This window comes from Triticum urartu, unplaced genomic scaffold (assembly GCF_056163025.1).
Source record: "Triticum urartu cultivar PI428250 unplaced genomic scaffold, HENAU_Tu73 scaffold2, whole genome shotgun sequence".
In the NCBI taxonomy this organism is placed as follows: Eukaryota; Viridiplantae; Streptophyta; class Magnoliopsida; order Poales; family Poaceae; genus Triticum; species Triticum urartu.
In genome coordinates this window covers 7,248,912-7,263,911 of record NW_028260368.1, presented here as the reverse complement: position 1 = coordinate 7,263,911, position 15,000 = coordinate 7,248,912, and the positions used below count along the sequence as shown (strand labels likewise).

At 32.1% G+C, this 15,000-nt stretch overlaps 1 non-coding gene across 1 annotated transcript; it reads right to left on the bottom strand.

Annotated features, from left to right (window-relative positions):
* Positions 1-9,786: 9,786 nt before the first annotated feature.
* TRNAL-UAG (transfer RNA leucine (anticodon UAG)) lies at positions 9,787-9,866 on the bottom strand. The gene has a single exon. It is a non-coding gene; the product is annotated as a tRNA-Leu (tRNA).
* Between the last annotated feature and the right edge of the window lie 5,134 nt (positions 9,867-15,000).

Sequence of the window (15,000 nt, the reverse complement as noted above, 5' to 3'; positions counted from 1 at the left end):
GAAATCAGGCCAAGCGTCTTAATACATATGCAAAAAAATTCATTATTGGCCCACCATTGATTAGAAGATTTAGCTTGTATGAATCGCTATTGGTTTGATACGAATAATGACAATCGTTTCAGTATGTTAAGGATACAGATGTATCCACAATTCATTTAGAGTTACTTAATAGTCTATTTCTTATACCATATCTCTATCCCGTGAAATTCTCGAGCCAAAAGATGGATGCATATGCTGTGTTTCATTTTGCTAAATGATATCAATTAAATGGTGTATCAATTCCATAAATTGCATATAGCAATAAATAAATCAGCAAAATTCTTTCTAATATTTTAGATAGAAGAAACATTTCTTCTATCTAAAATATTAGAAAGAATGTACCCTTCTATCCAAATCCAATTTGCATCGATAAAATAAATCCAAATTCCAGTAGTAGATGAATAATTGCAAATTTGTGTGTGTACGAGATTAGAATAACTTCAAAATAACTGACATAATTTTGTATTTTTCCTGATCAGAAAAATACATGAAAAAGAAAGGAGGTAGAAAAATTTTTGGATTTATGGTTAAAGAAGAAAAAGAAGAAAACAGGGGTTCTGTTGAATTTCAAGTATTCAGTTTCACCAATAAGATACGGAGACTTGCTTCACATTTGGAATTACACAAAAAAGATTTTTCATCGGAAAGAGGTCTACGAAGACTTTTGGGAAAACGTCGACGTTTGCTGGCTTATTTGGCAAAGAAAAATAGAGTACGTTATAAGAAATTAATCGGTCAGTTGAATATTCGGGAGCAGTAATTTAATCGTTCAAATTTTTTTCTTGTTTTATTATTTTTTTAGTAGTCTTATAGTAGTCTTAGATTTTTCATTTTGATGAGCCTCGCTTTGAGGAATTCATGGAATAATCCATTTTCATGGAATAATGAATTAAGGAAGAAAGGATATGAGTCTACCGCTTACAAGAAAAGATCTCATGATAGTCAATATGGGCCCTCAACACCCATCAATGCATGGTGTTCTTCGACTGATCGTTACTCTCGATGGTGAGGATGTTATTGATTGTGAACCCATATTAGGGTATTTACACAGAGGAATGGAAAAAATCGCGGAAAACCGAACTATTATACAATACTTACCTTATGTAACAAGGTGGGATTATTTAGCTACTATGTTTACAGAAGCAATAACAGTAAATGCACCAGAATTCTTGGAGAATATTCAAATACCACAAAGAGCCAGCTATATTAGGGTAATTATGTTAGAATTAAGCCGGATAGCTTCTCACTTGCTATGGCTTGGACCTTTTATGGCGGATCTCGGCGCACAGACTCCTTTTTTCTATATTTTTAGAGAGAGAGAATTAATATATGATCTATTTGAAGCTGCTACAGGTATGCGAATGATGCACAATTACTTTCGCATCGGAGGAGTAGCCGCCGATCTACCTTATGGATGGATCGATAAATGTTTAGATTTCTGTGATTATTTTTTACGCGGAGTTGTTGAATATCAACAACTTATTACACAGAATCCAATTTTTTTAGAGCGAGTTGAAGGAGTAGGTTTTATTAGCGGAGAAGAAGCAGTAAATTGGGGCTTATCGGGACCGATGTTACGAGCTTCTGGAATACAATGGGATCTTCGTAAAGTAGATCCTTATGAGTCTTACAACCAATTTGATTGGAAAGTCCAATGGCAAAAAGAAGGGGATTCGTTAGCTCGCTATTTAGTACGAATTGGTGAAATGAGGGAATCCATCAAAATAATTCAACAAGCTGTAGAAAAAATTCCTGGAGGACCTTATGAAAATTTAGAAGTCCGACGCTTTAAGAAAGAAAATAATTCTGAATGGAATGATTTTGAGTATAAATTTCTTGGTAAAAAACCTTCGCCCAATTTTGAATTGTCAAGACAAGAGCTTTATGTAAGAGTAGAAGCCCCAAAAGGTGAATTAGGGATTTATCTAGTAGGAGATGATAGCCTTTTCCCCTGGAGATGGAAAATCCGTCCACCCGGGTTTATTAATTTGCAAATTCTTCCTCAGCTAGTTAAAAAAATGAAATTGGCTGATATCATGACGATATTAGGTAGTATAGATATCATTATGGGGGAAGTTGATCGTTGAAATGATAATAGATAGGGTAGAGGTAGAAACTATCAATTCTTTTTCGAAATTGGAATTATTAAAAGAAGTCTATGGACTGATATCGATTCTACCCATTTTGACCCTCCTTTTGGGAATAACAATAGAGGTACTCGTAATTGTGTGGTTAGAAAGAGAAATATCTGCGTCGATACAACAACGTATTGGTCCTGAATATGCTGGCCCCCTGGGCCTGCTTCAAGCTATAGCAGATGGGACTAAGCTACTTTTTAAAGAAGATATTCTGCCATCCCGAGGAGATATTTCTTTATTTAGCATTGGACCCTCTATAGCAGTCATATCAGTTTTATTAAGTTTTTTAGTTATCCCTTTGGGATATCATTTTGTTTTAGCCGATCTTAGTATTGGTGTTTTTTTATGGATTGCCATTTCAAGTATAGCTCCTATTGGTCTTCTTATGGCAGGATATAGCTCAAATAATAAATATTCTTTTTCAGGCGGTCTACGAGCTGCTGCTCAATCCATTAGTTATGAAATACCATTAACTTTTTGTGTGCTAGCAATATCTCTACGTGTGATTCGTTAAAATAGATCTTTTTCCTATAAAATCCATTAACTATTTATATTCCTTTTCTTATTTAGTATTTGGGTTGGTAAGTTAAACTAGATAGCTATATGAGTGAAACAAAACAGCTTATAAATTTGTAGTAAAAAGAAAAAATCTCATTTCCTACGTACAAGAAAAAAGTGGAAGTAAACATAAGCAGTGTAAACTCTTTATCCCAAGGTTGATATTTTTTAATTAGTCATCATATCTTGAAGCGGCCAAGAATAAAGGATTCACGATATGGAATTCCATTACTAGAATACTCCTAGTTATTACTATAACTTAATAATCCATAAGAAGAATCCACCAAAAGTTAGTGAAGGGTTAGGAACACTAAAGTACATAAAGGATTAGTAATGGAAAATCTAAAACATTAGAGATTTTTGCCCATAAAAGGAATCATAATAAGGACTTGCAATTTGTAGAAATTATCAAGTAGTACTTTCTTCGGATTCCGATCCAGAGTATGTTCCCATTCACTTGTTAAGGAAATGGCTATCAAGAACGAATTAACCCTTTATCCATTTTTTCTTTTTAAATACCCCCTCCCTGGGGAAAGAAGAATAGTAAAAAAGATATGGAGTGCACTAGAAAAAATTTTCATTATTTCCTTCCTCTATCCATATTCATGCAGAATTGCTCATGAACTAATACCCAACTCTTTCCATTTATTAATTGAATTCCTATAACAAGTAACAAGTGTTTTATTCCAAGATTAAGTTATTACTGAACAAAGAAAAATTTTCATTATATTATAAAGGATGAGATCAATTCGGAAGCGCTTTTTCTTATTCTAGCAGACGGAATTCCTTTGGTCTAATTTAGGACTTTCAAATCTATTTTATTTTATCTAATTCTATCTACGCCCCCGGGGCTAGGAACAAAACAGTCCTTTCCTTTTTCTGATCATAGAGAAGCCGTATGAAGCTAAGGTTTCATGTACGGTTTTGAAATAGCGGTGGGAACTGTGATGTTATCACCGACTATGATTATCTAACAGTTCAAGTACAGTTGATATAGTTGAAGCACAGTCAAAATACGGTTTTTTTGGATGGAATATTTGGCGTCAGCCTATAGGTTTTCTGGTTTTTTTAATTTCTTCTTTGGCAGAATGTGAAAGATTACCCTTTGATTTACCAGAAGCGGAGGAAGAATTAGTAGCAGGTTACCAAACTGAATATTCCGGTATCAAATATGGTTTATTTTATCTTGTTTCTTACCTAAATTTATTAGTTTCTTCTTTATTTGTAACAGTTCTCTACTTGGGCGGGTGGAATTTATCTATTCCCTATATATCCTTTTTTGATTTTTTCCAAATGAATAAAGCAGTTGGAATTTTGGAAATGACAATGGGTATATTTATTACATTAACTAAAGCTTATTTATTTCTCTTCATTTCTATCACAATAAGATGGACTTTACCGAGGATGAGAATGGATCAGTTATTAAATCTTGGATGGAAATTTCTTTTACCTATTTCCCTGGGCAATCTCTTATTAACAACCTCTTCTCAACTTGTTTCACTATAAATAAGATAATACAATAATAGTAAGAATATTTTCAACACAAAAGCTCTCTCAAACAAGAGAAAGAAACATATCTTTTTCATAGATATTTAGAATGAATATGTTCCCTATGGTAACTGGGTTCATGAGTTATGGTCAACAAACAATACGTGCTACAAGGTACATAGGTCAAAGTTTCATAACTACCTTATCCCACACAAATCGTTTACCTATAACGATTCACTACCCTTATGAAAAATCAATTACACCAGAGCGTTTCCGAGGGCGAATCCACTTTGAATTTGATAAATGTATTGCTTGTGAAGTATGTGTTCGCGTATGTCCGATAGATTTACCCGTTGTGGATTGGAGATTTGAAAAGGATATTAAAAGAAAACAATTGCTTAATTATAGTATTGATTTCGGAGTTTGTATATTTTGTGGCAATTGTGTTGAGTACTGTCCAACAAGCTGTTTATCAATGACTGAAGAATATGAACTTTCTACCTATGATCGTCATGAATTGAATTACAATCAAATTGCTTTAAGTCGGTTACCAATCTCCATAATGGGAGATTACACAATTCAAACAATTAGGAATTCGTCTGAAAGTAAAATAAACAAAGAAAAATCTTCGAATTCAAGAACGATTACTGATTACTAAACTTTGATTTTGTCTTTCTGTTATAAAAATCTAATAATTCTTTATTAAACTTTAAAATTAAACTATAAAGAAAAACGAAAAACTACTGCTTATTGGAAATTATTTCTTATTTTAAATCAGACTAGATTTTCGTGATATAATATAATTTATAACTATAAGTTTATACACAAAAAAATACCCTAATCCTTTTTTCCTTCCTTGAATCCTTTAGTTTTAGTCAGTTCATGAAAAATTTTATACTATTAATTTCTTTTTATCCATAATGGATTTACCTGGACCAATACATGAGATTCTTATGCTATTTGGGGGATTTGTTCTTCTACTAGGGGGTCTAGGAGTAGTATTACTTACCAACCCCATTTATTCTGCCTTTTCGCTGGGATTAGTTCTTGTTTGTATATCCTTATTCTATTTTTTATTAAATTCCTACTTTGTAGCTGTCGCACAACTTCTTATTTATGTGGGAGCCATAAATGTCTTGATCATATTCGCTGTAATGTTCGTAAATGGCTCAGAATGGTCTAAAGATAAGAATTATTGGACTATTGGAGATGGGTTCACTTCACTCGTTTGTATAACTATTGTTTTTTCACTAATGACTACTATCCCAGATACGTCGTGGTATGGAATTCTTTGGACTACAAGATCAAACCAAATAGTAGAACAGGGTCTCATAAATAATGTTCAACAAATTGGAATTCATTTAGCAACCGATTTTTATCTTCCGTTTGAACTCATTTCCATAATTCTTCTAGTTTCTTTAATAGGTGCAATTACTATGGCTCGGCAATAAGAAAACTTAGAAAAAGTACAAATTATAAGAATTGCAAATCTAAAATAAATAACTAAAGAATCACAATTTTGATTTAGTAAAATCCATCTACTGCCAACAAATACCTCCTTTTTTTTTTTTTTTTTTTTCTTTTGTTGTGTAATTGTTCTATTGTAATTAATTGAATCGGTTCAATTCTTGCCCTCATATTGAAATGAATCGAGATTGATAAGGAGTTAGTTAATGATGTTTGAGCATGTACTTTTTTTGAGTGTCTATTTATTTTCGATTGGTATCTATGGATTGATCACAAGCCGAAACATGGTTAGAGCTCTAATATGTCTTGAACTTATACTGAATTCAATTAATCTAAATCTCGTAACATTTTCTGATCTATTTGATAGTCGCCAATTAAAAGGAGATATTTTCGCAATTTTTGTTATAGCCCTTGCAGCTGCTGAAGCCGCTATTGGACTATCCATTCTTTCTTCCATCCATCGTAATAGGAAATCCACTCGTATCAATCAATCTAATTTATTGAATAATTAGACTTTTGAATAATTAGACATAGAATCCTCTAAACAAAGGCGCACATATTAAAATAAATAGAAATCAATACTATTTTCTTAGTATTATTTGAGAATATCCATTTTTTTTAGTAGATTATTGCATAGTATTCTTTTTCACTTAAATGAATTTTTGTATTTGTAATTCATTGATATTGCAATTTGAATATTGCAATAATTTATATTGAAAAGACGATAGCCAATTTATTGGCTAATTCGAATTCGTCTGTACAATTCGTAAAATTCTTTCTTATTTCTTATTTATTGTTGAAATCCAAAATTAAAGTCTCTTGGCTCTCTTCACGCTTTCTCACAAACAGATTAAAAAATAGATTTTTTTTTTTGAAGTTTGGATAAACCATTGCTTCGTCTGGTGTCTACAATACATATGACTCATTATAGTACTAATTTCATTTTTACCAGATCGAAAAATTTTATGTTGAAAAGAAAAATTTATAGATCCAATGTCACATTCCGTAAAAATTTACGATACATGTATAGGATGCACTCAATGTGTACGAGCTTGTCCAACAGATGTATTAGAAATGATACCCTGGGATGGATGTAAAGCCAAGCAAATTGCTTCCGCGCCGAGAACCGAAGATTGTGTGGGTTGTAAGAGATGTGAATCTGCCTGCCCGACAGATTTTTTAAGTGTCCGCGTTTATTTAGGGCCTGAAACAACACGTAGCATGGCTCTATCTTATTGATACGTTACAAAAAACTTCACTCGAATCGTCTGATTCCTCTTTACCGAAGAAGCCTGTGCTCGAAATAATCGAGCACGGGCTTTTCTGGTCAAAACGTATCTTGTCTTTATCACTTTATCATGAGTTATTTTCCTTGGTTAACAATACTTGTTGTTTTGCCGATATTTGCAGGTTCATTAATTTTCTTTTTACCTCATAAGGGAAACAAAGTCGTTAGGTGGTATACTATATCTATTTGTTTATTAGAATTCCTTCTAATGACTTATGCGTTCTGTTATCATTTCCAACTGGAGGATCCCTTAATCCAATTAAAGGAGGATTATAAATGGATAGATGTCTTCGATTTCCACTGGAGATTGGGAATCGATGGACTTTCATTAGGATCTATTTTATTGACAGGATTTATCACTACTTTAGCTACTTTAGCAGCTTGGCCAATTACACGGAATTCGCGATTATTCTATTTCCTGATGCTCGCAATGTATAGTGGTCAAATAGGATTATTTTCTTCGCGAGACCTTTTACTTTTTTTTATCATGTGGGAGTTAGAATTAATTCCTGTTTACTTACTTTTATCCATGTGGGGGGGGAAGAGGCGTCTATATTCAGCTACAAAGTTTATTTTGTATACTGCAGGCGGTTCCATTTTTTTCTTAATCGGAGTTCTGGGTATGGGCTTATATGGTTCCAACGAACCAGGATTAGATTTGGAAAGATTAATTAATCAATCATACCCTGCAACCTTGGAAATACTTTTATATTTTGGCTTCCTTATTGCTTATGCTGTCAAATTGCCGATTATACCCCTACATACGTGGTTACCAGATACCCATGGGGAAGCACATTATAGTACATGTATGCTTTTAGCGGGAATATTATTAAAGATGGGAGCATATGGATTGATTCGGATCAACATGGAATTGTTACCTCATGCTCATTATCTATTTTCGCCCTGGTTAGTAATAATAGGAGCGATCCAAATAATCTATGCAGCTTCAACTTCTCTTGGTCAACGAAATTTCAAAAAAAGAATAGCTTATTCCTCTGTATCTCACATGGGTTTCATAATTATAGGAATTGGTTCCATAACCAACATTGGACTCAATGGAGCTATTTTACAAATATTATCCCATGGATTTATTGGTGCTACACTTTTTTTCTTGGCAGGAACCGCTTCTGATAGAATGCGTCTTGTTTATCTCGAAGAACTGGGGGGAATATCTATCCCAATGCCTAAAATTTTTACCATGTTTAGTAGCTTTTCAATGGCTTCTCTTGCCTTACCAGGAATGAGTGGTTTTGTCGCAGAATTAGTAGTATTTTTTGGACTAATTACTAGTCCAAAATTTCTGTTAATGCCAAAAACACTAATTACTTTTGTAATGGCAATTGGAATGATATTAACTCCTATTTATTTATTATCTATGTTACGCCAGATGTTCTATGGATACAAGCTATTTAATGTTCCAAACGCAAATTTTGTGGATTCTGGACCACGAGAACTCTTTATTTTAATCTGTATCTTTTTACCAGTAATAGGAATTGGTATTTATCCAGATTTTGTTCTCTCCCTATCCGTTGACAGGGTAGAGGCTCTCTTATCCAATTATTATCCTAAATAGGTTTGCTTTTTTTTACTCGTCTGCTCTATTAATGCAGAAATAAGTAAAAAAGTATATAATGCAGAAATAAGTAAAAAAGTATAATTAGATCTATCTCGAATTTTTGAGAACCCTTTGATAAGGCGTTCAAGGGGTTCTCAAATAAAACATAAAAGTAAAAACCTTCATTTCATGAAGGTTTTATTTTATGTAATCATTTAGGTGTTAATGTAACAACGAACCATAACTATGTAAGCCTATTCCTAATAGATTTATACCAAAATAACAAATCCAAATTATAAGAAATCCTATCAAAGCTATAAGTGCAGAATTCGTACCCTTCCAATTTGGATTTGTTCTACTATGTAAATAAATTGCGAATATGGTCCAAGTAATAAATGCCCAAGTTTCCTTAGGATCCCAATTCCAATAGGATCCCCAGGCCTCATTAGCCCATACTGCTCCACAAAGAATACCTACGGTTAAAAGGGTAAATCCTAGGCTAATGACACGATAACTCCAAGAATCCAAACGCTCCGTTAATTGATATTTGTAATAATTTGGAAATGAAGGGACAGAGGTTCTTTTTAAAGCACTTCTTTTTGCATAAAAATATTTAATATCACTAAAGAAAAATGTTTTATTTAAAACATTTTTTTTCTTTTTAGAAAAGAAATGGAAATTATTTCGAAATCTAATGATTAGAATAGCGGCAGATAATAAGGATCCGCACAAAAGAGTTGCATAGCTTAATAACATCATACTGACATGCATCATTAACCACTGAGATTGTAGAGCAGGTACTAGTATCGTGGATTGATGCATTTCAGTTAAAAGACCCGATGTGGCAAAGCCTTGCGTTAAAATAGTACTTGGCGTAGTTATTGTGCTTAAATCATTTTTAGAGTTCTGTATTTTAGGAATGGTATGAAGAATATACAGGGCCCATGAAAGGAAGATCAATGACTCATATAAATTACTTAATGGAAAATGTCCCGAGGAAGCCCAACGAGAAACTAAGAATCCTGTTATAGAGAAAAAAGTAACTATCATTCCTTTTTCTGACGAATCGCGTAATCCTCCAAGTTCACGAACTAATAAGGTTATAAAATGAATCGTAATCACAATTGAAATCGTTGAGAAAGAGATATGAGTTAGTATATGTTCTAAAGTTGCAAATAGCATAAGGGGAAGGTCCCATTACAAAATTGTAAATTTCGAATTGATTTCTAATCTATTGTATTCTTTTTCAAGAATGCCGCCACTCGGATTCGAACCGAGATGCTTGAGCACTGCTTCCTAAGAGCAGCGTGTCTACCAATTTCACCATGGCGGCTAACTTCAAATAATAGGTAACTTAAAAGAATAATAGCTATTATCTTGGGAATCGTCGATATTGGGAAAGTCCATAAAATTTAGGAACATTAGAGTTTTCATTAAAATAGACTTCGTTTGGTAGTATCGTTTCCATTTTTTTTTTTTTACAATAAACTCTTGCTTTGCCCAATAGAAACACAAACACTGCTTGAAAGAGTTGGAACTTCTTTTTTCTAACTTGCAATTATAGAACTAATTTTTTCTAATTAATTTCCCCTTTACATTTTGAAAATTCTTTCAATACAATGAAAAAAATCCAAAAGGGTTTCTATTTAATGATGAAATTAAAATAAAATGGATAAATAGAAAAGGCTTTTTGGATTTTTTAAAAATTTCTAGAATGAAAGTCTTTATGCTCTTATTAATAAGATTTACTAACCTTATGATTTTGGAGAAGATAGGTGGAAGTTGTAAGTCCTATTGTAAGAATACTCCACTTTTCATAATTTTCCTAATAGAATATGAGGATTCTATTAGGAAAATTATGAAAAGTTCATTGATAGGAAAAGAATACTTAGCACACAGTATACCAAACAAAACTTTTTTTTTCTTGTATATATAAGATAAGAGGGGTTTTTTGTTCTAAGAATATTGTACCGAGTAATTCGACACATAAAAGTACATTCAAAGAAGAATCCAAATTATTAAATAATTGGAATTCTTTTTTGATAAGTCAATTCATATTATTCCAAAATCTTATTATTTGTTTGTTGCCCAGAAAAACCCTTTGGTTTTGGATGCTCATTACCGCTCGAAAATGATCTTGATTTTACTAAAGAATAAGATTGTACTATGGAAAAATAAGTCTTTTTCTTCCAAATATTTTTACGAATACGCTTTTTTGACATTGAAGTACGTTTTTTTGGAACTGCCATTCAAAAAGGAAATTACTTTTTTCTAGTTGTATGTGAAAGACATCTATTGCTGCAAATCAATCCTTCTTTCTTCTTTTTATTAGTATTTATACTTAGATACTGAAAGATACTTAAATTTTGAATTATTTTTTACTTCATTTTGTCTAATGCGGATAAGACAACAAGAATTTTTTAACATTTTTTCTTTATATATTTTATACTTTTTTTTTAATAATATAGAATATATAGAAGGGTTTCTCATTTAAATCTATTTATATCTATTTATATATCAAGTATACTCCATATATAGATATATGGTATGGAAGCCTATCCCCCATATAAGATAAGACGGGGGGATAAAAAGAAGGGAAAATGAAAATAGTTAATTAAGTTCAGAATGGTATTCCATAAAGGAAAGGAATTCCAATCAAAACAAAAAATACTGAGTCTCTTAAACAAGACATTCTAAAACTTAGGTAATTTATAGTCATTAGAATTTTAGTTCTATATGAAGTAAGGACTATTCGATAATTTCTTATAAACATAGGTTTTCATTGGAATTCACTCAATCAGTTAATTATGGAACAAGAGAGCTGTTTCATCTTTGTTTTAAAGAAATATAAAAATGAATTATGAATAGAAAGTAAAATGATTCCACTTTTTTTTTTTTATTTTTATAAATATCTTTATTTAGTTAATAAAATAACTTCGTTACCTAGTTATTTTATTAACTTTTTTAATTTAACCAACTAAACCCATTCTTAATTTTTAATTATTTCAATGAGATAAATTTTGGAAAAATTAAGAATTTCAGTATTTTTTCTTATTCTTTTTATTTATTCTTTCAGAAAGAGATAAGAATTGGTTTGGTGAATCGGAAACAATTTTATAGAAAAATTGAAGTAAAAATTGAAGTAAAAATTGCAATTTCTTTTCTTATGGAACATACATATCAATATGCATGGGTAATCCCTCTTCTCCCACTCCAGTTATTATGTCAATGGGATTTGGCCTTATTCTTATTCCGACAGCAACAAAAAATCTTCGTCGCATATGGGCTTTTCCTAGTGTTTTACTCTTAAGTATAGCTATGGTATTCTCAGTTCAACTGTCTATTCAACAAATAAATGGAAGTTCGATCTATCAATATCTATGGTCTTGGACCGTCAATAATGATTTTTCTTTAGAATTTGGATACTTGATTGACCCACTTACTTCTATTATGTTAATACTAATTACTACTGTAGGAATCCTGGTTCTTATTTATAGTGATGGTTATATGTCTCACGATGAAGGATATTTGAGATTTTTTGTTTATATAAGTTTTTTCAATACTTCCATGTTGGGATTGGTTACTAGCTCCAATTTGATACAAATTTATTTTTTTTGGGAACTCGTGGGAATGTGTTCTTATTTATTGATAGGCTTTTGGTTTACACGACCAATCGCAGCGAGTGCTTGTCAAAAAGCTTTTGTAACTAATCGTGTAGGGGATTTTGGTCTATTATTAGGAATTTTAGGTTTTTTTTGGATAACAGGTAGTTTAGAGTTTAGGGATTTGTTCAAAATAGCTAATAACTGGATTCCTAATAATGGAATTAACTCTTTACTTACTACTTTGTGTGCTTTTTTATTATTCCTTGGTGCAGTTGCGAAATCCGCACAATTCCCTCTTCACGTATGGTTACCCGATGCTATGGAAGGGCCCACTCCTATTTCGGCTCTTATACACGCAGCAACTATGGTTGCTGCGGGAATTTTTCTTCTAGCTCGACTTCTTCCTCTTTTCATATCTTTACCTTTGATAATGAGTTTTATTTCTTTAGTAGGTACAATAACACTATTCTTAGGAGCTACTTTAGCTCTTGCTCAGAGAGATATTAAAAGAAGCTTAGCCTATTCTACAATGTCTCAATTGGGTTATATGATGTTAGCTCTAGGTATAGGTTCTTATCAAGCTGCTTTATTCCATTTGATCACTCATGCTTATTCAAAAGCTTTATTGTTCTTGGGATCCGGATCCGTTATTCATTCAATGGAACCTCTTGTTGGATATTCACCAGATAAAAGTCAAAATATGGTTCTTATGGGCGGTTTAAGAAAATACATTCCAATCACAAGAACTACTTTTTTATGGGGTACACTTTCTCTTTGTGGTATTCCACCTCTTGCTTGCTTCTGGTCCAAAGATGAAATCCTTAGTAATAGTTGGTTGTATTCGCCCTTTTTTGGAATAATAGCCTCCTTTACTGCAGGATTAACTGCCTTTTATATGTTTCGGATATATTTACTTACATTTGATGGGTATTTGCGTGTTCATTTTCAAAATTACAGTAGCACTAAAGAGAGTTCCTTGTATTCAATATCCTTATGGGGAAAAAGGATACCCAAAGGAGTGAATAGGGATTTCGTTTTATCAACAACGAAGAGTGGAGTTTCTTTTTTTTCACAAAATATACCAAAAATTCAAGGTAATACAAGAAATAGGATAGGATCCTTTACTACGTCTTTTGGGGCTAAAAAAACTTTTGCCTATCCGCATGAAACGGGAAATACTATGTTATTTCCTCTTCTTATATTACTACTTTTCACTTTGTTCATTGGATTCATAGGAATCTCTTTTGATAATGGAGGAATTGGTAATGGAATAGCAGAGTTAACCATATTATCAAAGTGGTTAACTCCCTCAATAAACTTTACCCAGGAAAGTTCTAATTCTTTTGTAAATTCATATGAATTTATTACTAATGCAATTTCTTCTGTAAGTCTAGCTATCTTTGGTTTATTCATAGCATATATCTTCTATGGATCCGCTTATTCTTTTTTTCAGAATTTGGATTTAATAAACTCTTTTTACAAAGGAAATCCTAAAAAAGAATTTTTAGATCAAGTAAAAAAAAATATATACAGTTGGTCATATAATCGTGGTTATATAGATATTTTCTATACTAGGGTCTTTACCCTCGGTATAAGAGGGTTAACCGAACTCACGGAGTTTTTTGATAAGGGTGTTATTGATGGAATTACCAATGGAGTGGGTCTTGCTAGTTTTTGTATAGGAGAGGAAATTAAATATGTAGGGGGAGGTCGAATCTCGTCTTATTTATTCTTTTTTTTATGTTATGTATCTGTGTTTTTATTCTTTTTTCTTTCTTAAGTTAAGGAATTTACAACAAGTCTCTTGCAAAAATAACTATCCTATCCCCTTTCTACAATCTCTCTATATCCTTGTTACATAAGGTAAGTATTGTATAATAGTTCGGTTTTCCGCGATTTTTTCCATTCCTCTGTGTAAATACCCTAATATGGGTTCACAATCAATAACATCCTCACCATCGAGAGTAACGATCAGTCGAAGAACACCATGCATTGATGGGTGTTGAGGGCCCATATTGACTATCATGAGATCTTTTCTTGTAAGCGGTAGACTCATATCCTTTCTTCCTTAATTCATTATTCCATGAAAATGGATTATTCCATGAATTCCTCAAAGCGAGGCTCATCAAAATGAAAAATCTAAGACTACTATAAGACTACTAAAAAAATAATAAAACAAGAAAAAAATTTGAACGATTAAATTACTGCTCCCGAATATTCAACTGACCGATTAATTTCTTATAACGTACTCTATTTTTCTTTGCCAAATAAGCCAGCAAACGTCGACGTTTTCCCAAAAGTCTTCGTAGACCTCTTTCCGATGAAAAATCTTTTTTGTGTAATTCCAAATGTGAAGCAAGTCTCCGTATCTTATTGGTGAAACTGAATACTTGAAATTCAACAGAACCCCTGTTTTCTTCTTTTTCTTCTTTAACCATAAATCCAAAAATTTTTCTACCTCCTTTCTTTTTCATGTATTTTTCTGATCAGGAAAAATACAAAATTATGTCAGTTATTTTGAAGTTATTCTAATCTCGTACACACACAAATTTGCAATTATTCATCTACTACTGGAATTTGGATTTATTTTATCGATGCAAATTGGATTTGGATAGAAGGGTACATTCTTTCTAATATTTTAGATAGAAGAAATGTTTCTTCTATCTAAAATATTAGAAAGAATTTTGCTGATTTATTTATTGCTATATGCAATTTATGGAATTGATACACCATTTAATTGATATCATTTAGCAAAATGAAACACAGCATATGCATCCATCTTTTGGCTCGAGAATTTCACGGGATAGAGATATGGTATAAGAAATAGACTATTAAGTAACTCTAAATGAATTGTGGATACAT